Below are 26,918 nucleotides of genomic sequence, written 5' to 3'. Positions count from 1 at the left end.
TAATAAGTGTGACTAAGGGAACCCCCAAGGTTCTTTTTTTCCCAGCTGTCATAATTTGAATCCTTTGTGTTTGTGTATGCTTGCTTGCTTTGTGTGTGTGTGTGTTTATGTGTGTGCATGCGTGCGTGTGCACTGTGTGCTCAGTTGTGTCCGACTCTTTGCAACCCTATGGACTATAGCCTGTCAGGCTCTTCTGACCCTGGGATTTCCCAGGCAATACTGGAGTGGGTTGCCATTTCCTCCACCAGAGGATCTTTCCGACCCAGGGATTGAATTTTCATCTCTTGCATCTCCTGCACTGGCGTGCGGATTCTTTACCACTAGCGCCATCGGGGAAGGTTGTGTATGTGTGTGCGTCCGTTAATATTAGGCGTCCTGCCATTTGCCTCTGCGGAATGCAGGTGATAACTGGTAATGCACATTTGACATTTGATATAGTCAAGAGAGTGTCATCTTTTATTAACAGTTGTGGTTTTTTTCTCACCGAGGGGCCTACTTTCACTTTTAATCTACTGTGAGTGTGAATATTCATGTGTAGTATTTTGTTTCCAGGTAAAGTATTTTTCCCAGCCTGTGCTATTTGCTTAAAATGATAATGTTGAAAGTTTAATATATGCAGTTATAGAAGAGAAAAATTTTCTGGGTGGTTTGTGGATTGTTTTCATTCATCTGACAGATTATTGAGTGCCTGCTGTTTGCCTTTGTGTGTGCATGCTAAGTTGCTTCAGCCGTGTCTGACTCTTGTGACCCTGTGGAGACCCTGTAGCCCTCCAAGCTCCTCTGTCCATGGGATTCTCCAGGCAAGGATACTGGAGCGGGTTGCCATGTCCTCCTCCAGGGGATCTCCCTGACCCAAGGCTTGAACTTGCGTCTCTTACATCTCCTGCATTGATTGGCAGGTTCTTTACTGCTGGTGTCACCTGGGAAGCCCAGTATGTTCCTTTACTCCCCTGTTAAGAAAGGCTAGGACAGAAGGGGAAGAGAGTCCATGCCCATTTCACTTCAGCTCTTTCTCATGCCAGCTGCTACTGAGCTTTACTGATTTCCTGATTTCTGAGAGTTTCCCCCATTACCTGATAGGCTGAGGTGGGAAATGCCCTCATTGGTCCCCACCAGTGTCTCATGGAGAAGTGGTTGTGGCCGCTGGGAGTTTTGGAAAAAGCCACACCCAGTGCCGCCTGGATGGTGTGCTCTGTCATTCCACCCTGCTGTTCTCTCTTTCCACCCTCTCACAAGCAAAGCCTCTTTGTGTTCCTGGTTCCTGCATCATCCCAGAGAGATTGTTAATTATGGTTGAATGTAAGAAATGCAATCAGGGTTGAAGATCTCAAATGCAGAAAAGTGCTTTTTGTGCTCAAGAGCCACTTCCCTTGTGTATTAGCACCGCATATTTGTCACCATCCAGGACAAACTTACTCTGCAGAAATGGATCATAACCATTAAACAGGAAACAAAAAGAAGCCCCCTGTCCTGTCCCCTCACCCCCAGGATTCTGAAAATGGCTGCAGTGGATGCTTCATTGGAAATTTGAAACATGAAGGGCATATGAGGACACCACATGAAGCTCTTCTTGTTTAGAGCATAAGGACTTAGAAAAGGAACAAAAGCCCCCATTTCCTTTTAAGGGAAATGAGTATTTGACTTGTCACCTTTGTGAGGATAAACAAAGCTTATCTTTTGGTTGGCAGTAGAGGGGGCTCTTAAAGTCTCATGTGGGAGGAGAGAAGGGGGGTCAGTCATGTATGTGCCACACTTGAGTTGCGCCACTGAGACCCTTCACGGAGCGTCTCCTGTTGTCACTCCTCGTGTCTGTAGCACAGGGCCCTTGCGTGTGTTTGTTCCCACCAAGGAAGCCCACGTCCTGGTTCCTTCCTCGTCAGTGTTTCTGTTTTGTTTTGTCACTTCTGTAGACAAAGGCATTCTGTAGTAATTCTTTCATAGAAACTCTCATGCCTCAAAACATGTCACATACTAGAGGCTGTAAAGAAGTATTCCTGGAACTTGACCAGCGGACTCGGAAGCAGGGTTAACATCTTTCTGTGTGACCTTGAACCGGATCTATCAGCTCACCCCCATCCTTGCCAGCAGAATCCCGACTTCATTTAGGCGTTCACTGTTCATATGGACCTCACTAGTCTAAATCAGTGATTGCACTCAAGCCAGTCAGAGGTCCAGGTCTCGCCCATATGGCAGCATGGAAAACGTTACGTGGGTGCGGGAAGTTTCCTTCTGGGTGAGAAGGGGAGAAATGCACGGTCTCTGTTTCTGGTTGTTGTCCGTGTGGCAGCTTGACTGTGGCGGCAGCCGCTTTTGCCCCATGAGCTGACTTGGAGGACAGACCAATAGCAGAGCTGAAAGAAAGATAGAAAGACAGCGTGTTTGATCATATTGTTGAACTGCTGAATTGAGCAGCCTAAAATTCGTTCTACGCTCAGGACTTCTTGTTAGGTATGAGGAAGAAATTTTTATTTAATAATTTTCATTAAAAATTTTTATTTTAGTTTGGTTTTGTTTCCTACAGCCCACTGTATTCTAACTGATAAACACACGTCTCTTACCCATCCCCAAGAATGGTTTGAGGTAGAAAATGGTGGAAATGCTTTTGCGTGTGTACTGCACGAATGACTGACATAAACACCGTCAGCTTTACATTGCATTCTGCCTGTTGTTCCCCTGCTGTGCCCCTATTTAATTTTTGATGGCACTTTTCTTCATAGCAAGGGGACAGGTCATCAAGATGAAAAGCAGCCATTTAAAGGTTGTGTTTGGGGTTTTCCAGCAACTTTTTTTTGTAACAATTGACATGGCAAATTAACTCCTAAACTTATTATGAGGTGAAACATTCCTGATAAATTTGTTTGTTATTGTTGGAAAGTGACAAAATAACTCTATATATTTTCCCTTTGTTTTATTTTCCTAAGAAGGTCCAGTCTAACTTGACTGCTTAGTGGTACTTCCTCCTAAATTCCAAGAATGTCTCTTTTCTAGTCTTTGCCTAGTTGGTTTTATTTATTTTCATTATTGTAACAAGTTGGAAATCTGTATCACATCCTTATTGGAAGTAGCTAACTGCCTTTGATTTCATTATTACTGAGGAAATGTTTCTGATGTGTTAAAATGAGGGTTCCAAATACCTTGTTGTTGTTGTTTAGTCATTAAGTCATCTCTGACTCTCTGTGACCCCATGGACTGTATCACGCCAGGCTCCCCTGTCCTTCACCATCTCCTGGAGTTTGCTCAAATTCATGTCCATTGAGTTGTTGACACTATCTAACCATCTCATCATCCTCTGCTGCCCCCTTCTTCTTTTGTCCTCAGTCTTTCCGAGCATCAGGGTTTTTTCCACTGAGTCAGTTCTTTGCATCAGGTGGCCATAGTATTGGAGCCTCAGCTTCAGCATCAGTCCTTCCAGTGAATATTCAGGGTTGATTTCTAAGGTACAAACACCCTGTAATGAAGCATGTTTATCTGTGTGCATTCATCCATTCAGTACACATTTTTTGAGCTGTTACTGAAAGCCAGCCAGACAGTTGAATATTTTCTTTGGTTTGGGTATAGGGCACAAATAAAGAAAGCACCGGGAACTCAGAATTGTGGGTAACAGAGCACCATGTTAGGGGAAAGTCATCTTTCATTGCTGGTCCAGGGGAGAGTTCTGAGGCTGACTTAGAAGTATTGATTTGAGGGCTGCCAATAATTTTCATCTCCTTTTCCCATCTCTGAACTGAATGTAATCCCTTTGGAGGTTGAGAATCAGAAAACCTTTATAATAGTGAAAGGACAGGAAAAGACTTTCCTAGACATCATGGCACTGAAATCATTATTCAAGAGGAAAACTCTAGGGTCAAGTAAATAGTTTACCTATATATTATGATTCTCATCTCACTTTCCCCAACCATAAAAAGAAGGAGAAGGGTTGAAACTTACTTTTTTCATCCTTTTGCAATTTGCTACTTTGAATAAAAAGGACTTTTTATTCAAGAAGGAATAAAAATAATTCTCCGTGAATTATATTATTACAACTAGGGGACAATGTTTTGTGAGTTTTCTGCCCTGAGACAACTGTTGGGTATCAATACTGGAGGTGAGATGCTGAACTCTAGGGTTACTACATCCTGAGGACTCTGGAGTCCAAGCAACAACAAAGTTTGAACAGTTTATTGACTAACCCATTCATTACTGTTTCCAATCCTGGTCGGGAAGCATGTCCTCACTCTGGGCTGGATAATTTCATCTTCTCAGTGGGTCAGAGAGTCTGAAAAACCAAGTTACTTTGGTCTTTTGAGTGTCACTGTAAGCTTTTTAAGAAGTCATGACTTATCTTCTCTAGGCCAGTACCCAACTAACCTCTCAGAATTTGTTGGTTGTTTGTTTTGAGTTATTTGAAAGTGTTGTGCCTTTGTCTTGGGCGTCAGTTGGGATCAGTTGGGATCCCAGATGGCTTAGCTTTGGGAGAACTTGCCCTAAGTGGCAAGAGAAGATAGAATCCTCCATACTGATGATGAAAAACAAATCTTAGGAGGCTTCCAGTTGTACCCTAAACCTTTCTCTTAGAGTGCTGAGAGAGTGAGAAAATAAAAATCCTTCCATCACTTTGCTGCATAATTGAAAAGCACTTGGCTTTGGCCCTCAACATAGTTTAAATAACGATAGGTTTAAGTGATGCTTTGTAAGTGACTTAATTTTCAGGGTTTTAACTCATTTGTTAAGTTGCCCTAAGCAGCATTAGTGTTTTGTGTGACATTTTCAAAAGGCTGTTTGAGCCACGGTAATCCCTAAGGTAGCCACTGTGCTAAATTCTGAGAAGGACCTCCAGGTGCCTGAAATACATGCCTTTCTGTTTTCAGAGGAAGTGATACAGTTGAGGTTGTGAGATCTGGATCTGAATTTAACTTTTGTAGTGTTTTAGATTTTTTGTTTCTTCTGTTTAAAATAGCAACAGCGTTTTCTTCCTCTGTTCATCTACTAAGAAGTGTAGACGAAAGTAAGTTGACAGTTGAATGGTGGTTTTGAATATGGGAGTGAGTTGGCTGGAGCCATATGTGTACCAGTTGGTAGTTGTAAAATGGAGTTGCTGTTGCTTCTGTATATCCCCCGTCACAAGGAAGATCTTGAGGACCTCAGCATCTGATGGCCTCAGAGAACACTACTGACCCCTCACTAGCCAGAGTCCGTGTGCTGTGGATTCCCTGCCCCTCTCTCAGCTGGATCACCTGCTGTTGGATAGTAGAGAGACCTTAATGCCAAGGACCTTTTCACCTACTCAGGTTGCCTCTCATGTTGCTGCCACAGAAGGCTAATAAATTTTCAGTGATGTAACTCAGTAAATCTACAGTGAGCTACAAGGATAATGGCAAGAGCTACTTAGGAAATCTAGTGCTTGGTTTTACTCAGAGATCCTTGAAAAATTTTGCTTTGCAGGAGAGAAACAGCACGCCCCGGCTCCTCTGAGCAAAGAACACGTCATTAACTGTTGCGTAAACCACCCTCCTGAGGGCAAGGAGTAGAGATGGAAAGTGGTTTTGAGGAAACTGTCTTGGTGACAGTAAATACTCATTGGTTGGTGATACTGTGAGATGTTGGCTGGAAGTGGCTGAGATTCAGAGAGTGTGTAATTTCCCTCCTGGATGTCCACAAGGAGCACCAAGGATGCCTTATTGAAAAGTTCGTAATCAGTTATTACTGTGCCTCAATCCTTCTCAAACTTGAGCTTGTAACAGAATTACCTGGAGGGCTTATTGCAACATAGATGGCTGGATTCTGCTGCTCACAGTTTGGTAGGTCTGGGATAGGGCCTGAGAATCTGAAATACTAACAAGTTGTCAAGTGATGCCTAGGCTGCCGGTCTTGGAACCACCTATTGAGAGCTGCTGTTCTCTCTGATTCCCTGTCTCTTTTCTGCTCATCTCATTTGCATGCTGCTGCTGCTGCTGCTGCTAAGTCACTTCAGTCGTGTCTGACTCTGTGCGACCCCATAGACGGCAGCCCACCAGGCTCCCCCATCCCTGGGATTCTCTAGGCAAGAACAATGGAGTGGGTTGCCATTTCCTTCTCCAATGCATGAAAGTGAAAACTGAAAGTGAAGTCTCTCAGTCGTGTCCGACTCTTAGTGACCCCATGGACTGCAGCCTACCAGGCTCCTCTGTCCATGGGATTTTCCAGGCAAGAGTACTGGAGTGGGGTGCCATTGCCTTCTCTGCACTTGCATGCAGCAGGTATAAAATTCAGTTCAGTTCATTTCAGTTGCTTAGTCACTCAGTTGTATCTGACTGTTTGCAACCCCGTGGACTGCAGCACACCAGGCTTCCCTGCCCTTCACCAACTCCTGGAGCTTGCTCAAACTTGTGTCCATCGAGTTGGTGATGCCATCCAATCATCTCATCCTCTGTTATCCCCTTCTTCTTCTGCCCTCAATCTTTCCCAGTATCAGGGTCTTTTCAAATGAGTCAGCTCTTCCTATCAGGTGGCCATCTTTTAGTCTCATGGCTGCAGTCACCATCTGCAGTGATTTTGGAGCCCAAGAAAATACATTCTGTCACTGTTTCTATTGTTTTCCCATCTATCTGCCATGAAGTGAAGGGACCAGATGCCATGATCTTAGTTTTCTGAATGTTGAGTTTTAAGCCAACTTTTTCACTCTCCTTTTGCTTTCATCAAGAGGCTCTTTAGTTTTTCACTTTCTGCATAAGGGTGGTGTCATCTGCGTATCTGAGGTTATTGATGTTTCTCCTGGCAATCTTGAGTCCAGCTTGTGCTTCATCCAGCCTGGTATTTCGCATGAAATTGTATAAAATGGGGCCCCCCAAAGCATTCACCCTCACTGTTGACCTGTTTATCATATAATAGCAATTGGATTTTGACCTTTTAACAGGTCAGTCATATTTGACCTTCATATTGTAACCCTTATTATCTGAATTCTTGATCCTGAAAATGTCTTTCTTGAACTTGAAATCTGTCCTAGACTGTCTTGAAGAATCCATATTCCTGGTATATGTATTACACTGCATAGTATTTATGTGAAATAAATTGCTCCACAGAAAATTATATCTATGCTCAGAATCATCTGAAAGATTAAAAAAAAAAGTTCTTTTGGGCCCCTCTCAAATCTATTGAATCTCTGGGAGTGAGCACCAAGAAATACATAGTTTGGAAAGTTTCTCAAGAGATTCTAATGGGCAGCTGGGTTGAGAAGCCTTGTTCTAGGCCCTGGGGGGAGAGGGGCAGGAGAGCTCCAGTGAATCCATTAAAAAAAAAAAAAAAATTTTATTTGGCTGTGCTGGGGTCTTAGTTGTAGCATGTGGGATCTAATTCCTTGACCAAGCATCAAACCCAGGCCCCCTGCATTGGGAACACAGAGGCTTGAGCCACTGGACTACCAGAGAAGTCCCTCTAGTGAATCCTTTATGCTTACTTTTACCTGCTGCTCTGCCTTCTTTTCACTGTTAAACAAATTCTCCCCTCATTATACTGTATCATTCCCCTACTTCACGCTTCTTACTGAGTTGATCAGGCTCATCCCATTGTATGTCATTTTCTCTGGACTTAGGAAAACAGCCCAATAGATTCTTCATCCAAGTGTATGAAATGAAGGGCCTTTAGTCTTCGAGTTTAAATTATTTAAAAATGAAGTTGCTTTGTTTGGGGTCTAGCCAGACTCCTTCTGTACACTCCAGTTTGAGAACCTGGTTAGGCAGAGTTCCCTAGTCTCCCTTCCTCACCTGAATAAAGGAGTAGTCAGGCCATGTCTGCAAAGCTTTCTGAGCCAAGGCTTCACGAAGCAGGAGGGAGGTTTAGGAAAGAGCCAGGCTCTCTCCCTCACTGTCAACAGAATGAATGTTGTTGAATCACTTGATCCCAGCTCTGTGAAATAATACACAGGAGGAATTGCTGCTTTATGACTTTAATCTGATAAACTCTACTTGCTCTGGCGTGTTGGATTCTCTGTGTGTTCCTCTGCTCCCGCCAGCATAATCCCGGCCTTATGTGTAGCAGCTAGCATGCAAAGCCAAAAACTCAAACCCAGCCTTGATGCAGACTTCAAACACAAGCTACTTTAGAAAGCTCTGTGATAATGCTAAGCACTTAACATTACTGCTGCCGGGCTCCTAAAAGGAGCCAGGAAGTGCCAGATCCGGAGAATCCTGTAAAATTTCCTATTGAGCCTGGGCCTGAAGCAAGCAACTGCTGCAACCAAATAAAGCAAAACCAGTTTAACTCTTGGTTTCCTTATATTTCCTTTTCCCAGTTCTCATAAATTATATTCTCACTTCCCTTTTCTCTCCAGTTTATTATTTTTTCCATCCCTATCTTTTCTCCGTTTTCTCTCTGCTCTGTCCGTCTTTCCCCTACCTTTCCGTTTTCACTTGTTGTGCATGTTCTCTTAGTTCCTGCCTTTTTTTTTTAAATTTTATTTTATTTTTAAACTTTACAATATTGTATTAGTTTTGCCAAATATTGAAATGAATCCGCCACAGGTATACATGTGTTCCCCATCCTGAACCCTCCTCCCTCCTCCCTTCCCATACCATCCCTCTGGGTCGTCCCAGTGCACCAGCCCCAAGCATCCAGTATTGTGCATCGAACCTGGACTGGCGACTCGTTTCATACATGATATTATACATGTTTCAATGTCATTCTCCCAGATATTCCCACCCTCTCCCTCTCCCACAGAGTCCATAAGACTGTTCTATACATCAGTGTCTCTTTTGCTGTCTTGTATACAGGGTTATTGTTACCATCTTTCTAAATTCCATATATATGCGTTAGTATAGTGTATTGGTGTTTTTCTTTCTAGCTTACTTCACTCTGTATAATAGGCTCCAGTTTCATCCACCTCATTAGAACTGATTCAAATATATTCTTTTTAGTGGCTGAGTAATACTCCATTGTGTATATGTACCATAGCTTTCTTATCCATTCATCTGCTGATGGACATCTAGGTTGCTTCCATGTCCTGGCTATTATAAACAGTGCTGTGATGAACATTGGGGTACACATGTCTCTTTCCCTTCTGGTTTCCTCAGTGTGTATGCCCAGCAGTGGGGTTGCTGGATCATAAGGCAGTTCTATTTCCAGTTTTTTAAGGAATCTCCACGCTGTTCTCCATAGTGGCTGTACTAGTTTGCATTCCCACCAACAGTGTAAGAGGGTTCCCTTTTCTCCACACCCTCTCCAGCATTTATTGCTTGCAGACTTTTGGATCGCAGCTATTCTGACTGGTGTGAATGGTACCTCATTGTGGTTTTGATTTGCATTTCTCTGATAATGAGTGATGTTGAGCATCTTTTCATGTGTTTGTTAGCCATCTGTATGTCTTTGGAGAAATGTCTATTTAGTTCTTTGGCCCATTTTTTGATTGGGTCATTTATTTTTCTGGAATTGAGCTGTAGGAGTTGCTTGTATATTTTTGAGATTAGTTGTTTGTCAGTTGCTTCATTTGCTATTATTTTCTCCCATTCTGAAGGCTGTCTTTTCACCTCGCTAATAGACTCAAAATGGATTAAAGATCTAAACATAAGACCAGAAACTATAAAACTCCTAGAGGAGAACATAGGCAAAACACTTTCCGACATACATCACAGCAGGATCCTCTATGACCCACCTCCCAGAATATTGGAAATAAAAGCAAAAATAAACAAATGGGACCTAATTAAACTTAAAAGCTTCTGCACAATAGTTCCTGCTTTTGGAGCACCAGGAATCTTGTATAATTTGAGAATTAGCCAAATATTGGGGTATTTATCCAAGGTTAACGAATTATTTCCTCTATATCCATTTTCAATCTCACTAATTTCTGGGGCCAGTTGGTAGGAGAGCAAGCTACAGAGAACACCTGTGCCTTAGAAGTCATCAATATTGTTCAGAAACAAGGACAAGAGAATTAAAATTATACCCTTAACCCATCTGGAGCTTAGGATGTAGGATATGATAATGCAAGGATGGGAAAATTTATAGCATGTCTGTGACTGTTTTCCTTTTTCATGCTCATGGCAAATATCATAAATAGATCTCTGAACTCTGATATGATTTTTATTAACCCAGTACTTCAGGGCATATTGGCCACTAGACAAGATGAGTCCTCTCTTTCTTGTTAATGGAAGTTTAGATGGAATTTTTGGCAAGAGGAAAATGTTAGAGAGCTAAATCCCATCTTTTCAGAACTCCTTCAAAAATTAATTAATTTGGCAACACGTGGGGTCTTCATTGCATCATGTGGGGTCCTTTGTTGCAATGCATGGGCTTAGTTGCCCTGCAGCATGGTTCCCCAACCAGGGGATCTAACCCATGTCCCTTTCATTCATTGCAAGACAGATTCTTAACCTCTGGACCACTAGGTAAGTCCCTCTCTTCAGAGCTGTTTTTATTCAGTGTTGAAGATTTGTACTGAGAGTCCTGCAAACCATGATAGATATTGCAGCCCTTTTCTTTAATGACTGTTAACCCATACACATGATGAGAGCAAAATGCTAGAGATTGTGATAGAAGAGGAGTAATTTCAGTGAGTTTAAGAAAAGCTGAAGACTGATTTGAGGTGAATAGTGCATGTTTTTGTTCCAGAGTTTCAGTGCTGGTTGCTGATTTTTTGGGGAGGTTAGTGGTTGAACAAATGCTTTTCCTAGAATCATGTAGGGCACTTAAAAGTATTGAATGCTGTATATAACACTCCAGAGGTGAAGACGTACAGGTGACAGTCTGATTATTGGAAAGAAGGTAAAGAGATTTGACAGTATCAGAGTTTGGGCACGTTTGAGCAGTAGCAGTTCATTGTCCTTGAACAGATTGCCTTCTGGCCATGATTTATTGACTTACTTAATGGAAGGGTTCAACACAAGCCACCACTTACCTGTTTTTTCCGTTGACTATCAGAAGGCCTTAAATAATTGTGTGTGCTGTGCTTAGCCGCTTAGTTGTGTTTGACTCTCTGCGACCCCATGTACTGTAGGCTGCCAGGCACCTCTGCCCATGGGCATTCTCCAGGCAAGAATACTGGAGTGGGTTGCCATGCCCTCCTCCAGGGGATCTTCCCAACCCAGAGATAGAACCCAGGTCTCCCACATTGCAGGCAGATTCTTTACCATCTAAGCCAGCAGAGAAGCCTGGTTGTGTGTGTAAGAAATGTCAAAGGGACAAACTTGTGTTCAAAGGACTGTGTATTTTTGTGTATCAACCTCTTGCCCTTCTTTAACTTGAAAGTTTTGGTCAAAAGTAGCATTTTCTTGTGTGTAAATAAGCAGATTGATATGCACCCTGGCTCAGAAGGCAAGCACAATGCTACAGTTTCATGGACCGGGGCAAGTGTGGCATCTCTGTCATTGCCCTGTGCCTTGCGTGTCTGGGAGGATGGCTGACCACATCTCTGAAACTATCAGATGTGGCTCAGTTAACAGAAAATTGATACCTGGACATGGAACAAAGTATAAAGATACTGCATTCCAAAGAATTTATGTAAATTAAATTATCTAAACTGGATTTAGGGACAATTATTGTAAAGGTAATCTGTGAATAATCCTTTTGTGGTGATTTTTTTTCTCCCTCTTTTGTATCCCCATTTAAAAGCCCTTAATTTAATCTGTGTGGATGAGGTGGATTCTTGTGGGGTTAAATCACTGCAGTTTACACCCATTGAGGGCAAATTATCAGACTGAGCTCCTTTGGGGCCGTGACAAAGGGCTTTGCCCTAGGTGCTCAGGAAACTTGCATTCACTCTCTGCACACATGAATTCTGTGTCAGTTCATCTAAATGTGTGTATTCCTAGAAAAAATTTTTTAAAAATTTACGATAATTACATTAGTATTCACTCCTTATTTCAAAGATGTATTGAGAGTGAAGTAAGTCCAAAAGAGAGAAATATCGTATATTAATGCATATATATGGAGACTAGAAAAATAGTACTGATGAACCTATTTACAGAGAAAACATGGAGATGCAGGTGTAGAGAATGGTCTGGTAGACGCAGCAGGGGAAGGGCAGGCGGGTCAGAGTGAGAAAGTAGCATTGACAGGCATGCCTGATGGTGAAGGTGGACTACATTTTTAAGGGTGATCCCTACAGTTCCTGCTTTGGACATGTATAGTGGGGGAAGCAGACCAGAGAACCAGTGAGAGGTGCACAGTGAATGTTAGGTCTCACTGCTCTTGGAGTGTGATGGTTGCTTTGATGGAACCCCTTGAGATGCACCCAAGAGACCTTGACCATGCTTGGGGTTGTTAAGGGAGGCATCATGAAAAGAAACAGTGTGGGGTCAGCACCTGACCTGGAATGATGGCTAAGAGAACCTACAGAGCTCAGTTTTTTCTCATCTGAAAATGGGGATGATAATAATCCAGGTTCAGAGAGTTGTTACGAGGATCCCATGACAATAATGCACTTGGATGGTGTGATCGTCTTGACAGCCGGGAAGCCGTTGGTGATGATGGCTGTCTCTATCTGTCATTCATCCTTTGTTCTGTGTAGCAACCCTTTGAAGAGAGGAGCAGTTTTCTCTACTTTGCAGATGCTCAGAGAGGTTAATTTGCCCAAGGTTATCCAGCTAGAACTTGGTAGGGCCAGGCTTTGAATCTAGATGCCTCTCTCCTAGTTACCTTTTGTTCTCTTTATGCTACTCTGGAGGCCCAAGATGATTCCAGCTGCTTCCTGCTTCATTTTCCCCCTAAGTGCCCCACTGAGAGGAGTGTGCAATTGCCTGCCTCTCCTCTCCCTGCCTCCTGGTTGAGCCGTGAGTCACTGCCGAGCCATTTGTGTCAGAGAGGGAAATGGGGGCTTGCTTATCGCATGTAGCAATTTGCTGCCTGTTCTTGCTTATTTACTAGGGACACCAGCCGAGAAGTGTTCCTCAAGAGGCATCAAGTTTGTTAAGGGACCACATGGTGTATTTTAAAAGCTCTCAGCTCTCTCTGGCATCATTGATTGTACTTTAGCATAAGAAATTAAGAGACATTGAGCCTTTTATTAATACTACACATGTTTTCCATTTAACTTTGACTGGTTAAATCTGGCATAAAATAGAAACTTGCAAACCAACCTCCATGGGATGTGTGGCTTCTCTTATGCTAGTTATGCTGAGGATCTCTGCATCTAGGGCCTGGACTAGATTTTCTCTTTTGCTTTCCTCTCTTGGTGGCAAGGTTTGCCTTGTTTCATGAAGCATGTTGATATGGATAAATGTTGAAGTGGGCACGGGTATGTGACACCTGGAGAACATAGATATGTACTCCCATATTCTGATCAAGCTTTGGTATGTTGTGCATTTGACAGAACTTGGGGTGGGGGCCACTGCTTGGAGTTGATGTGATGTTTGAGGAATTTGTAGCTCAGAATTTGGGATGATTCTTAAGAGATCATGTACCAATGATCTTCATTTCACAGATGAAGAAACAGATCTAAAAGGGTGATGGTGGTGGTGATACGGCAGTAGCAGTGAGAGCAGGAACGGTTTTTAAGCCAGACACTCTTCAAGATGCTTTATGCATTACCTCATTTGGTCCTTAAAATGATTTTATGACACAGGCATTTTTATTATCTCCATTTTACAGATGAGGCACAGAGAGGTTCAATCGTTTGTCCAAGTCACACAGCTGGCAAGTGATGAAGCTAAAAGTTTTACCCAGGCTATAAAAAGGCTCTGTCAGAACCTTTGATCTCAGTCTTCACACAGTAGCTTTATATGACTTGTCCCAAGTCATGAAACTACTCAGAAATCATCTTAGTTTTAAATCCTGCTCTTTTGATGACTGAACTATATCAGTGATTTGTAAAATTCTTTTAGCTGTGGACCCCTTCCTTAAATAAAGATATTACTGGATAGCATAACCAAATATAAAAGCAGAAACCCAGCTGTTGTGGGTAAAGTGGGGTTGGAGAAGGCATTAACCGTGTGTTCCATTTATTTAGCCCTTCCTGTGGCGTCTCAGAAACCCACATGGGGCAGACTTTTAAAATCCTAGCTTTAGTTAGGGACATGAGCTTCAGATTAAATTTTTTTTTTAGCCACAATTAAAATTATAACAGGGATGGGACAGATATCTCTGGTCAGATCTGTCCCATTATCTCTGTTTATGTCTCCACTGGAAGCAAATGCTGAAATTTTTGTAGCTGCATTATTACAGGTTTGCAGGGTCTCTGGGAGGAATCGGAATCAGGAATTGTTGGAAAAAGGCCTTCCTGAGATTCTGAAGAGGACATAACCCTCTCACCTGCTGAAAATCTTTGGGTTGGAGTCAGCATTCTGATGTGCATATCCCATGGTCAGTGAGTTGCTAATCTTTACTGCCCATCTCTGCTTGGACATTGTATAGTGCCCCAGGGTCATCATTCTGAACATGATTTGTGTTACAGTTATGTGGTTGATTCTGACTGTGTCTCACTCACTAAAGACTGTGACCTAGTCTTCTCTCTGTCTGCAGTGCTGAGCACTGCTTAGCAGTAGTTGCAATAAATGATGGTTGAATTTTTCTAATTACTTCTTAGTTTCAGACTACAGACATAGATGAGAGATCAAATAGGTTACTAGGACTAGACCCCAGAATGTCTTCTGTAGCACAACTTTCTTTTTGTCTGTTTCCAAGAAGTGGAATAAAGGAATGAAAGCTGGTTTAGTTGGGATTCCAATGGGTTGGTCAAAAAATTCTTTTGATCCACAAACCTAGTAAGGCAGCAGAAGAGACACAGATGTAAAGAAGAGACTATTGGACTATGTGGGAGAAGGTGAGGGTGGGATGATATGAGAGAATAGCATTGAAACATGTATATTACCATATGTGAAATAGATGACCAGTGCAAGTTCAGTGCATGAAGCACGGCACTCAAAGCCAGTGCTCTGGGACAACCCAGAGGGATGGGATGAGGAGGGAGGTGGAGGGGGTTCATGATGGGGGCACACGTGTACCTGCGGCTGATGCCTGTTGATGTATGGCAGATACCACCACAATATGGTAAAGTAATTATTCTCCAATTAAAAAGAAATGTTGGTTCAAGTTTTTCCATAAGATGGTATGAAAAATCTGACTTAACTTTTTGACCAACCCTATAGTTTTGTTTTTAAAAAATGGCATCAATCTGAGGCTTATACCCATTTTGAGTGTTATGGAAAAGCCAAAGTTTTTTTTTTTTTTTTACCTGTTTTCTTCCAGATTAAACAATTTCTTCCTTTGTAAAGATACTTGTGGGCAAAAAGTAGCATGAGAGTATTGAGTACTCAGGAAAAGTAGGCCTCAAGCCAGGAGAATCACTTCAAGGTCTCAGGTCGATTTATTATCGGCTTGCTAGTGGTCTAGTAGTCACCAACTTGTATTTGTTGTGTGTGTGTGTGTGTGTTTTGGTGAAGAAAGTTGTAACAAGAGGGTGAAGTGTATAGAGCTCAGGAGCTTGATGAAGGTAGAGGGAAGATTGGGAGATAGAAAGATGGGAGTAAGAAATAGGAATCAGTCTACACCTGTGGTTCCCAGAGTGTGATCCTTGGACCAACAGCTTTAGCATCAGTCAGGTACTTGTTAGAAATGCGAGTTCTCAGGTTCCACCCCAGACATACAGAGTTGAAACCTCTGGGTTGGTCCAGTATTGGGTGTTTTTGAAAGCACTGCTCAAGTAACTGTTTCCCCTCTGCCCAATTTAAATAGTCTCAATTGTTGCTAGTTTTAGTTGATCACTATAATATACTTTGAGTGTGTGTCAGTGAGTAAGGCTGATACTAAAGGAGGACTGTTGAGCAGAAGTAAAGAAATGCCCTTGTGTTCCAAAGACATCTCCCAGAGTTAAGTTATACGTGTTATTAGTGTCTGTTGCTTTTGTTCAGATTAAGCTCTGAAACAAAATTAAGATTCTCGTCAAGCCTTGAGCTTATTGATAGCTGTTTCATTTGTTTAGTACTAATGCAAAATGTCTGATATCTGTAGAGGAAGTACTTCATAAAAATGCACACTTCTTAAGTGCTCTACTAGGAGAAGCATTGTGAAGCCCACAGGATGTTAACATTAAGCAAATAAATGTAGTTTTGTTGAGCTCTCCTCATTGTAATGAGTGTGGTGGTTGAGAGCACTGGACTCCACAGTTTGAAAGGTTTTCCCATTGGTCAGATTTCAGACACTTTGGACATCAAAAAGAATGACTGCAGTTGGATGTAAATAAAAATCCATGAATTCATACTAATGAGAGACAGAGAGAAAGAAACTCTTGACATCATTAGAAATGACTGTTATGCAAAGTCCTCATTCTGAAAATTACAAATTAAAGGAAAAAAATAGGCATTTGCTTTGCTTGTAGTGAGAAACCGTGGTTCTTCTATGATTGATAAGGAAAAGTTGTTCTTTACAGAAGGATCTACTCTGCTTAATCACTCAGTCGTGTCCGACTCTTGTGACCCCATGGACTGTAAGCCCACCAGGCTCCTCCATCCATGGAATTCTCCAGGCAAGAATACTGGAATGGCTTGCCATTTCCATCTCCAGGTTACAGAAGGATACTAGGAAATAAAATGTAGATGAAAACATAAAATTAGAATATCAGCACCTACAATAGTAAAATAGTTGATTCAGGCAAAGGTCATCAATGGAAGGAAAAACCATTAAGGGAAAGGATATTGGGGAACGGAATGGTCTCACAGCCTGAAGAATACTTCACAGATCCTTTACAAAGGGGAAAGTGTCTCTCTATAGTGGTAGTCATCACCTGAACTCTGTGGTCAAACTCAGCATCATTCATGGTAGGGTAGCCTCCTGATATCATGTAACAGAAAGTACACAGCATCGCCAAGGAAGAGTTTTGCAAAAAACATTTAACCTTCATCTAATCAGGTTTACCAGAAAACACAGGGGATAGAGAATCAAATTAATTGACATTATGGTGAAACAATCAAGACACATTTAAAATGTTGGACATTCTTAAGATAACTGGTCTGTCTGGTTTATTTTTAACAAAATCACATGAAAATATTGCGTTGTGGGCATTATCCTATATTAGAGGAGACTAAGGGACACGTTAGCCAAATACAGTGTATAAACATTGATTGGACCTGGCTTGAAAATAATAATTGCTATAAAAGATATTTAAGGGCAGTTGTGGAAATTTGAATATAGACTGGTATCAGATCATATTAAGAGTTTAGTGTCACTGTCTTAGGTGTGATAATGGTATTTTCATTGTATTAGAAGAATAGCTTTATTCTTAGCAGCTGCTTAATTTTTCAGTATGAAATTGTTATATCTATAAATTGCTTTCATATGGTTCCATGAGAAATTAAAGTGAGTGTGTAGATTAAGAAAATTTGACAAAATACTAGCAACTTTGAATTGAAATAATAGGCATATGTGTTCATTTCATATTGTCAGTACATTTGAAAATTTTCTCAGACAACAAAAATGGGCTGCCCTTATTCAGACAACTGACTGTGTCAGTTGAAAATGGTATGGCCTGGAGTAAATTTCTTACTGTGTTCAGGGTTCGTATCTGTCAATTTACTGTAGTAATAATACTATGAAGTGTTGTTGAGGTTATTCAGTGATGTATTTGGCATATGAAACACATTGCTGTAGTGTGTAGCATATCAGTGCCTTATACAAACTAAACACTCAATAAATATTAGTTTCTCTGATGATGTTGGTGACTATAAGCATTAAATACCTTAGTTTAATATTACTGATTCAGCATAGAAACAGTGAGACAGAAGCTTTTGGATGATAACTAGACTCATGAAAGCTATGGATTCCCTAAAAATTTTACATGTCATTTCCAAAATTTATAGCTCATCTATAATGCATTATCTAGCATTTATTATCTAGAAACCTGTTGTTGTTCAGTCACTCAGTCGTGTCCGACTCTTTGCAACCCCATGGACTACACAGCGTGCCAGGCTTCCCTGTCCTTCACCATCTCCTGGAGCTTGCTCAAACTCATGTCCATTGAGTCAGTGATGTTATTCAGCCATCTCATCTCCTGTCATCCCCTTCTCCTCCTGCCTTCAATCTTTGCCAGCATCAGAGTCTTTTCTAATGAGTCTGCTCTTCTTGTCTAGAAACCTAGATGATATTTAAGAATACCTATCTACAAATCTCGTATTGTCTCAGTATTATGCTTTACTTTGGAGAGAATTCAATGGATTTAAAGACATGCTTGTGAAGAAGTGAATGAAGTGGTGGTTTTGTAACCAGCATGCAATCAGATGAGCATGTCCCAGTTAGTTTGGTTGCCTTCAGAAATACCTTAGAACACTGTGCATCCATTGAGCATGTTATTGTTCAAAGCATCCTCTTTTAAGAATTTCCGTCAGAACCTCAGATTGAGTTAGTTTTTATAAACATCCAAAGTTTTCTATAGCTTATTCTGATGTTACAAAGTGAGTTATTTAAATAGATGATTCATTTTTGATCACAGAAGTCTGTGACGAGGTGGTGAGATGTTTTTTGCCCCCTTTTGTGGTCTTATGATGCTGTTGGAAATTTCAAAGGAAAAATTTCAAAAGTAGTTTAGTTTGGTCAAACTCTCCAACTCTAAACCATTGGTAATACCAATGAGTAGCCCTTATTGTGGACTTACCAGGTAGTGCTAGTGGTAAAGAATCTACCTGCCAATGCAGGAGACGCAGGAGACATAGGTTCAGTCCCTGGGTTGGGAAGATCCCCTGGAGGAGGAAAATGGCAACCCACTCCAGTATTCTTGCCTGGAGAATTCCATGGACAGAGGAGCCTGCTGGACTATAGTCCATGGGGTCTCAAGGAGTCGGAAATGACTGAACTTGGGCTCTTATTTTACCTATTTGTGTGTGTTTGCTATGCTTTCACTGAGACCACACTTTTAGTCAGTGAACCTAAAGTTAAGTGTTTGGGCTTGTGGTCCAATGGACTGGATTCTGGTGTTTTGCCTCAAAAGTGCATCACTGAAAATAGATAAATGGCAGGAAATGACTGGCCCTCTGCTGTCTTTAAGGGTCAAACAAAAGATAAGAACCAACTCATTGGAAAAGCTCCTGATGCTGAGAAAGACTGAAGGCAGAAGGAGAAGGGGGTGGCATAGGATGAGATGGTTAGAGAGCATCACCAACTCAATGGACGTGAATTTGAGCAAACTTTGGGAGATAGAGGAGGACAGAGTCTGGTGTGCTGCAGTCCATGGGGTCACAAAGAGTTGGACATGACTTAATGACTGAACAACAACAACAAAAGAAATGGGCTTCCCTGATCTCAGGACTCAGTGGAGGACATTCATACTGGAATGGAGAGTAGTGAGAATTTGGGGAGATGCTGCTTAGGGGCTTGTTCCTAGGACAGAGTTCTTAACAGGTGTGCACAAATAAAAATTGAGGAGTCTGTTGGAGAAACTATAAATCCCATGAGTGCAGGAAACATGTCTGCATTGTCTAACGCTAAGTACTTGATGTGGTGCCTAGTAGGTGTGCAGTAAATGGTTGAATGACAGTGTCATGTAGATGAATAAAAGAATGAAGGTGAATGATGATGCAGACTGTGGTGTTTGCTGGCTGACCTAGTTTTTAAGTAACAGGTGGAATGTTAGTATTTTGGATTTCCACAGGGCTAGTTCTAAGATGTTTCCTTTATCAGTGAAGAAGCCTTCTGAGGCTTGCTTTAAATGATAATCAGTATTGCAGAACTGCAGAGTGAACATGTGTGTCCATTTTATACAAGGGGAAACAGATTCAGAGAATTGGAGTAATTTGCAAGTAGGCCCACAACCAAGCAAGTATAAGATCTCAACCTAGGTCTTTCAGCACTTGAGCACAATCTTCCTTTTATACTTCCATCAATCTTCCTTTTTATTCCCATCAGTCAATGCTAGAGAGAGTTTTGCTTTGCTAGTGGTTTATTAAATTTTATCTCTGTATCATATTAGAGTGGTTAGTTATTGAGCATGAAGAAATAAATAGGGGAAAATTCACATATTGGCTAATCTCTGTTGCTCTGCTTGTTTTGCTAGTCATCATTTGGTTGATTGAATAATGATGATGATAAAACTGAATGGGTAGAACAATTTGTGATTAAAAGAAAACCTTCCATTCTGCTTAATAGACTGCAGCTATTAGAAAGAAATAGAAACCACAGTTCATCTTAATATAGCTACTTATTTAGGAAAGGAGATATTTCAAATTAAATTAGCCTTTTCTTTGCATTGGATTGCTTGAGAAAGTTTTCATTTTTCCCACCCAGCCCTAAATGACTATTGGTATAAGGAAACCAGTCTGAACTGATAACTGAATGAAAGAAATTAAACAGGCACAGACACACACAAACAAATCCAAAATTCACCTGAGAAGGATGTGATCTTCTAAGTTTTGGTCATTCATTGAGGCATTTGGGAGAGATGAGCTCTACAGATACAACTGTCATGGTTTTCAAAACTTATCCCGAGACAGTGGAGAGGAAACGTGACAGACACTGGAAAGAGACCCTGTCTCAGGTGATGAGTAATATATATTTTATACTCATATTAATATTTCATTGATGAGAAGGTCAAAATCTACATTTAAATGGAAATATTTAAAAAGCAGAAGCATAATATTTGACTAAGTGAAACACTCAGGGTTTTTCAAGAACACAGGCTGTACCCCTGGGACCTTAGCCCTCCAGATCTGATGTTTGTTAGAGCATGCTGGAATGTTTGAATTGCTTTAGTCTTGTGGGTAGATCTTAGCCCCAGCATGTGGGAATCTTAGCTCCCCTACTCCTCTTCCATTTGACCCTGAATTGTGTTACATACTTCCCAACACCATACTCTGCGCATGTGGGCTCATTCGGTCTTGTAAAATTATGTAAGTCTCTAGAATCTCATTTTGCCCATCCTGTGAAATAGATATATTGGGATTGTGAGAATAGGCAAAAAAGTGGATGCTTTCAGTTGTAAATAATGGAAATGTTCAAGCAATGAAGTGGCTTGACAAAGAGAATTCAGGAGGTCCCAGGGTTGATTCAAAGACTCAAAGATCCAGGCTCTGGTTATGCTTCATTTCCCTTTACCATTCAGCGTGTTAGATTTCACTTTAGCCTTGTGACCTCCTGGTTCTAAGAGGGCTGCCATGGTTCCAAGAGCAATGTCTTCACAACATTGGAAAGAAAGGAGGAAGGATGCACCAGCCAAAGAATCTTTTGGGTTCATGTTCCTCTCTTAACAGGGAGGAAATTTTCCTCAAAAGCCTGCACAAAGACTTGCCCATACATCTCGTTGACTGGACTTCAGTCACGTTATCAGTCTCCCACTCCCACTACTAAGGAGAACACTTGTAAGGAGAATGACAAATAACCGTGATTGGCTTTAGAGCACTCCTGCTTGATTCCCTGGGCATATTGCCTCCCTTATAAACTCAGAGCTCTATTATCTGCAAAGAAGAAAGGGAAGTGGGTGTTGTCTGTCACACTGGTACTCTTGCGTGAGTTTTGGAGTGAAGGGCAGGTACACACCTGCCTGTTTCCCTTGCGTGTTTTCCTTGGTTTATAAGTGGCACAGTGACGTGGTTCAGAAGTAGTCTGGAAGAGGAAGGTGAACATTCAGCTTCTCCTAGAGATGTCACAGCAGGAAGGAGGGTTCACAGATGAAGGCAGGGTCCAGTTCTCTAGCCATGTTGGTGAACTAGCACCACATAGATGGATCAGGGCTGACCCTGGACAGTGAGCCGAGTTGGTCCAGATCTCCCGTGTTCGTTCTCCTGTGTACTGCGACCTCCACTTTCTACCGAGATGATCAGAGACAGTGCTGGTGTAGATGACACAGCTGCTGGGGTTCAGGGGGTCTGGTTGTGGTTCTGGCCCTAACTGTGGACGGTTCAGTTCTGGATGGGCACTTGAGATCAAAATAACATACAATTCCTGTTTGTAACAGGCTCACAGCGCACAGCTTCACCCTTCCGAGTGTTTGTTGCCTCATGACAGAATGATTGCTTAGAACAAATAACCACTTTCCTCCCTTCTCACTACTGTTTTATGATTTCTTTCAAGTTTGTTTGGACATAATTTTTTTTTGGTCAGTGACTTTCGTCAGTATGTTCTGCAGATGTTTTGCTTACAGGCACACTGTTCCTCTCAAAGTGCCACTGTCCTGTGTGGTCTGAGAGTGCAGAGGGAAAACATGGCTGATCTCTCTGTGATTATTCGGAATCATGCAACTCTCTTAATGGAAGCCATGATCACATTAGCCTTTTTGGCAACTCATTACTCTGTGAATTTTATTAGGTTTGTAGTCAGCTGCAACTTCTAAAAAACAGAATTTAGAAGGTGACTTTGTGGAGACTTGGGGAACTGGATTTTCTTTGCACCTTCTTCCTTTTGTCAATTTCTTTCCCCTTAATTTTGTACCTGGCAGTGGGCCCAGAATCCATGATATTGATAATAAATACTATATCAACATAGTTTGGGCTCTCACCATGTGCCAGGTACTATGCTAAGTGCTTTACAGGTATTGTTTCATTTAATCTCCACAGCAGCTTTCTGACTTAGACTTTATTAACTCTTCTTTTACAGTTGAGGGAGCAATATGGAATTAAGGTAAGTAATTTGAGCAACATTATATAGTTAGCTGGTGGTCAAGGCAGGACTGGGTGGAAAGCTCAAGTTCTTAACTTTGCAATGAAACTTAAGTCACTTTTGTTTCTTGCTCTTCCCCTAATTATCCCCATACTCACTCCCTTCTTATATGGTTGCTTTGAAATATCATTCAAATTGACTTACTAGAATGTCCTGTGTAGAGATGTCATACAGTACCAGACCCATAGGTCAAGGGTTTATTTGTTCATTCGTTTGTGTATTCATTCATTCTTTAATTCTTGACTGACAGTTTCTGAGGTATCAGACTGAATATTGGGGTTCTAGAGGGGATTGAGACCTAGTGTCTTGCCTTTGAGGAGTTGACACAGCCAGGTGGTAAAGTTGGGCTCCAGCAAGTTCCATCATTCCTTGCAGGTCATGGTGAAAGATGCATTTCATTGTAAGCGTGATGAGTTCAGAGCATAGCACCTAGTTGGCTCTTGCTTTGCCAGTAAAGCAGGGCACATCTTTGAGCCTCAGCACCAGGACATGTCTGGTGCCTCAAGCACCTGTACTTGGCCTTCCTCTTTCTGTCACACTTTAGAGCCCCAGTTTTTTCCCTTCTTCAGATTGGCTGTTGTTCAGTGGTTGGTGCCACTAGGACTGGGGACACCTGTGAAGTAACTTAGATAGAAGGGAGTAAAAGATTAGAATCAGGCCTTTGCTCAGATCCTGTTTTGCTAGGGGAGGCAAGGTTAGAAAGCTGAGCAAAAGACACTTGAGCACAAGAGCAAGGAGTGACCAACAGGTGAGGGATGAAGACAGAGAAAGGAATCTAGAGGGCTCTGACGTTGCCAAGCCCTGACCCAGCCCTTCATCTCTAGTGTCTGAAAAACGGCTCTCTTCTGCCTTCTTCCCACTCAAGTACCATGTGAGCCTCTTCCCAATTTCTTTGCTCAGTTTCCTCCAAGGACTGCCTCCTCCTACTAGATTTATTTTGGAGAACAGAAATGGGGAAGGAGTTGGGGGAAGCTTCTGATTCTGTAGAGAGAGAAAATGAGGCACCGGATTGAGAGAGCAGCCATCTGTACCACGTCCTACTATAAGCCTTTAAGGACTGTTAGAGTCTTGTCTTGGGTCCAGTGGTTTGCTGTAAGCCACAGTTGGCCTTGATTCCCTCACAGGCATGAGCTCCTGCCCCCTTCTTACCTTACACGGTTGGGTCTTTTCACCTGAGGGTGGTAGCTCCTGTTCAAGGGAAGCAGTTCCTTCTGATAGAAAAGAAGCCAATTGCAATCTGTACTGCATTGCCCCTACCCGTAACCCCATTAAGGGGTTGTAAATAGTACTATAATGATGTCTCAGTCATTTGTTTTGATGTATCGGAGCTTTTAATAAATCAGCGACAGCTTGCTTAATAGGAATATGAGAGCAGAGCGTGTTGCTGCCAGCAGCTGCTAGTAAATTATAAAGCATTCATCTGTTTTACAAGGGAATTAAATGTTTGTTCTCTTTTAAGGGCTTGTAACTAAACAAGGGGGTGGAGTGGGGGGATGCCGCATGCTGCCTGATGCCCGTGCCCTCCCACGGGCAGTAACAGCCCCGGGTACCTGGGGAAACACCTGTAAGCAGAGCCATGTGAATTACAGTGCCCCCGGCTAAACCCTGTCATTATCGGTCGCTACTCCATGTGCATCTCCAAAGCAATATTTATTGGATTAGATTTTTCTTCCACTTCAAAGGATTCTGTGAAATACAAGTCCATTCTCCCCTCCCTTCTTTTTTTCTTAAGACTCTCTAGGGAAGGAGCGTTAGATAAACCATATATCCAGTATGACTGATGTTCAATTGTCTGCAAAATTGAGTTAGCTTATTTTATTTGACTTTTATGTTTGTATTTGAAGTGGACTCCCCTCCCCACCTTTCCAACAGGATTGACTTTATTAAGTAATTTTGAGAGGGAAGGCATCAGAGTCAGTGTTTTTGGTAGACATAAAAAGACAGAAGTCAGATAGCCAGGATTCAAGAGCTGTTGGTGATGTATTTTGTGATCTTTGACAAGTTGTTTGAATCTGTTTCTTTATTTTTTGTCATGTTTAAATTTTGTAGTAATTACAGATTAAAGGAAATTGCAATGACAGTATAGAAGAGATCTAGCATAACCTTCCCTTAGCACAGTGTGTGTTTACAGTCCTTGTATGTTTGTGGATTTGTGTAACAAGCAAGATACAGAACTCTGTCATCACACACACTGTCCCTAGTCGTGCCCCTTCATAATGAGACCCTCGTCCCCCACCGTATCTCCTGGCAACTACGGATCTTTCAGTCTCCATAATTTGATTATTTCAAAGATGCTATCTGTGTTATCTAAGTGAAATAATACAGGGTATGACCTTTTGAGATTGTTTTTCTTTTCATTCAGCATAATGCCCTGAACTCCATCCCCAGTAGTTCTCTCCTTTTTATTGCTAAGCAGTATTCCATCGTATGGTTGCACCTTGGTTTGTTTAATCATTTGCTTATGAAGAGCCAGTATGCCCATACTCAATATGCCAACAAATTTGGAAAAATCAGCAGTGGCCACAGGACTGGAAAAGATCAGTTTTCATTCCAGTCCCAAAGAAAAGCAATGCCAAAGAATGCTTAAACTCCTGCACAATTGCCGTCATCTCATAAGCCAGCAAAGTAATGCTCCAAATTCTCCAAGCCAGGCTTCAACAGTACGTGAACCCTGAACTTCCAGGTGTTCAAGCTGGATTTAGAAAAGGCAGAGGAACCAGAGATCAAATTGCCAACATCCCCTGGATCATCAAAACAAGAGAGTTCCAGAAAAACATCTACTTCTACTTTATTGACTACGCCAAAGCCTTTGACTGTGTGGATCACAACAAACTGTGGAAAATTCTGAAAGAGATGGGAATACCAGACCACCTGACCTGCCTCTTGATAAATCTGTATGCAGGTCAGGAAGCAACAGTTAGAATTGGACCTGGAACAACAGACTGATTCCAAATTGGGAAAGGAGTATGTCAAGGCTGTATATTGTTACCCTGCTTATTTAACTTATATGCAGAGTACATCATGAGAAACGCTGAACTGGAAGAAGCACAAGCTGGAATCAAGATTGCTGGGAGAAATATCAATAACCTCAGATATGCAGATGACACCACTCTTATGGCAGAAAGTGAAGAAGAACTAAAGAGGCTCTTGATGAAAGTGAAAGAGGAGAGTGAAAAAGTTGTCTTAAAACTCAACATTCAGAAAACTAAGATAATGGCATCTGGCCCCATCACTTTGTGGCAAATAGATGGGGAAACAATGGAAACAGTGACAGACATTAGTTTTGGGGGCTCCAAAATCACTGCAGATGGTGACTGCAGCCATGAAATTAAAAGATGCTTGCTTCTTGGAAGAAAAGCTATGACCAACCTAGACAGCATATTAAAAAGCAGAGACATTACCAACAAAGATCCGTCTAGTCAAAGCTCTGGTTTTTCCAGTGGTCACATATGGATTTGAGAGTTGGACTATAAAGAAAGCTGAGCGGCGAAGAATTGATGCTTTTGAACTGTAGCGTTGGAGAAGACTCTTGAGAGTCCCTTGGATTGCAAGGAAATCCAACCAGTCAGTCCTAAACGAAATCAGTCCTGAATACGCATTCATTGGAAGAATTAATGTTGAAGCTGAAACTCCAGTACTTTGGCCACCTGATGCAAAGAACTGACTTATTTGAAAAGACCCTGATGCTGGGTGAGATTGAAGGCAGGAGGAGAAGGGGACAGCAGAGGATGAAGTGGTTGGATGATATCGCCAATTCGATGGACATGAGTTTGAGCAAGCTCCAAGAGTTAGTGATGGACAGGGAAGCCTGGTGTGCTGCAGTCCATGGGGTTGTGAAGAGTGGGACACGACTGAGTGACTGAACTATGAAGGGCATTTTAGTTATTTTTATTTTCCTTTTGGGGCTATTCCAGACTGCCTAAAACAGTTATTTACGAATTTTGTACGGACATAGGTTTTTGTTTCTATGTGGTAAATGCCCAGAATTGCGGTGGTTTGGTCATGTGGCTGTTTAGTCTCTGAGCTGTGTTGTGTATTTGTTAAGCACTTTGTAACTACCAGGGACTGTGCTTAGTCCCTTCCATTGATTTTCTGAATTCATCCTTTTAAACACTATTATCTTATTCTGTAGCTGTGGAAATAGAGGCTTAGAGAGGTCAAATAATTTGCTAAGATCATTTAGGTAGTGATTGATAGAGCTGGAATCTGAACACAGGTCTTCGAGCCTAAAATTCATGCTTTTCTACATTCCACTTCTTTTCTGTATTCTTTCTGATACTTAGTCATGCAACTGTTTATAGAGCTTTCTGTTCTGTTGATGAAAGCCTAGTCAGAATTCTTAAAACATCTTATTATTCTTGTTTGTTTCAATAAAAGATAAAGGATACTACCCAGATTTT

At 41.7% G+C, this 26,918-nt stretch overlaps 1 protein-coding gene and 1 long non-coding RNA gene across 9 annotated transcripts in view; both read left to right on the top strand.

Moving 5' to 3' along the window:
* Positions 1–26,918, top strand: part of AUTS2 (activator of transcription and developmental regulator AUTS2) — a 1,221,294-nt gene that overhangs the window by 220,247 nt on the left and 974,129 nt on the right. The window lies entirely within an intron of this gene.
* LOC133238917 (uncharacterized) overlaps positions 1–26,918 on the top strand; it is a 158,083-nt gene that overhangs the window by 94,920 nt on the left and 36,245 nt on the right. Inside the window, exon 2 of the long non-coding RNA XR_009733675.1 lies at positions 1–26,918. This exon is cut by the window's left edge and continues 65,105 nt beyond it; it is cut by the window's right edge and continues 36,245 nt beyond it. This is a non-coding gene — a long non-coding RNA (uncharacterized LOC133238917).

This window comes from Bos javanicus, chromosome 25 (assembly GCF_032452875.1).
Source record: "Bos javanicus breed banteng chromosome 25, ARS-OSU_banteng_1.0, whole genome shotgun sequence".
Classification (NCBI taxonomy): domain Eukaryota; kingdom Metazoa; phylum Chordata; class Mammalia; order Artiodactyla; family Bovidae; genus Bos; species Bos javanicus.
Note: the sequence above shows the minus strand (reverse complement) of the source record. Positions and strands in the feature narration are given on the sequence as shown.